The 1,279-nt window shown below is 42.6% G+C and overlaps 1 non-coding gene across 1 annotated transcript; it reads left to right on the top strand.

Moving 5' to 3' along the window:
* The first annotated feature begins 940 nt into the window (after positions 1 to 940).
* Positions 941 to 1,048, top strand: LOC148574308 (small nucleolar RNA R71). The gene has a single exon (XR_015906048.1). It is a non-coding gene; the product is annotated as a small nucleolar RNA R71 (small nucleolar RNA).
* The last annotated feature ends 231 nt before the right edge of the window (positions 1,049 to 1,279 follow it).

Here is a 1,279-nt window from a genome sequence, read left to right as displayed (position 1 = left end):
GCGTTTTCTGCAATTTCTGGTGCGTGGCCTCTGCCACGCGTCCGCGTGGGTCACGCGGTCGCGTCATTCGGAGCTTTTCCTTGCCACGCGGTCACGTCAGTCATGCGACCGCGTCAGTCATGCGGCCGCGTCGCTGTTGATTCGCGCTTGGCACGCGATCGCGTCGTCCATGCGATCGCGTGGATGCCAGTTTCTTCAAGGACTCCGTTTTGTACTTTCCTTCCATTTTTGTATGTTTCCTTTCCATCTTTTGAGTCATTCCTGCCTTAGAAGATCTGAAACTACTCAACACACTAATCACGGCATCGAATGGAATTAAAGGTGATTAAAATAATTAATTTAAAAGCATAGGAAACATGTTTTTCACATACATCACATAATGAGGAAGGGAAAGTAAAACCATGCAATTAACATGAATAAGTGGGTGAAGTATTGAATAAATCACTCAAACTAAGCACAAAATATATCATAAAATATGGGTTTATCAATCCTTCCATGAGAAATTTGGGTGATTTCTCCATGAGGGGTTATAGGTGTTTCCATAAGGTTCACCCATATAATTTACCTTTGCTATTGCAGGGTTCTCAGGATCATAAGCTTCTTCTTCAGAAGATGCCTCTTTAGTACTGTTGGATGATTCCTTCAATCCATTCAGACTCTGAGAGATCATATTGACTTGTTGAGTCAATATTTTGTTCTGAGCCAATATGGCATTCAGAGTATCAATTTCAAGAACTCCCTTCTTCATAGGCGTCCCATTATTCACAGGATTCCTTTCAGAAGTGTACATGAACTGGTTATTAGCAACCATGTCAATGAGTTCTTGAGCTTCTGCAGGCGTTTTCTTTAGGTGAATGGATCCACCTGCAGAATGGTCCAGTGACATCTTTGATAGTTCAGACAGACCATCATAGAATATATCCAGAATGGTCCATTCTGAAAGCATGTCAGAAGGACACTTTTTGGTCAGTTGCTTGTACCTCTCCCAAGCTTCATAGAGGGATTCTCCTTCTTTCTGTCTGAAGGTTTGAACATCCACTCTAAGCTTACTAAGCTTTTGAGGAGAGAAGAACTTGGCTAAGAAAGTCGTGACCAGCTTATCCCAAGAGTTCAGGCTATCCTTAGGTTGAGAGTCCAACCATACTCTAGCTCTGTCTCTTACAGCAAACGGGAAAAGCATAAGCCTGTAGACCTCGGGATCAACCCCATTGGTCTTAACAGTATCATAGATCTGCAAGAATTCAGTTAAGAACTGAAAAGGATCTTCAGATGGAAGTCC

This window comes from Arachis ipaensis, chromosome B2 (assembly GCF_059453495.1).
Source record: "Arachis ipaensis isolate K30076 ecotype BB chromosome B2, ASM5945349v1, whole genome shotgun sequence".
NCBI lineage: Eukaryota > Viridiplantae > Streptophyta > Magnoliopsida > Fabales > Fabaceae > Arachis > Arachis ipaensis.
This window is presented reverse-complemented; position numbering and strand designations above follow the sequence as displayed.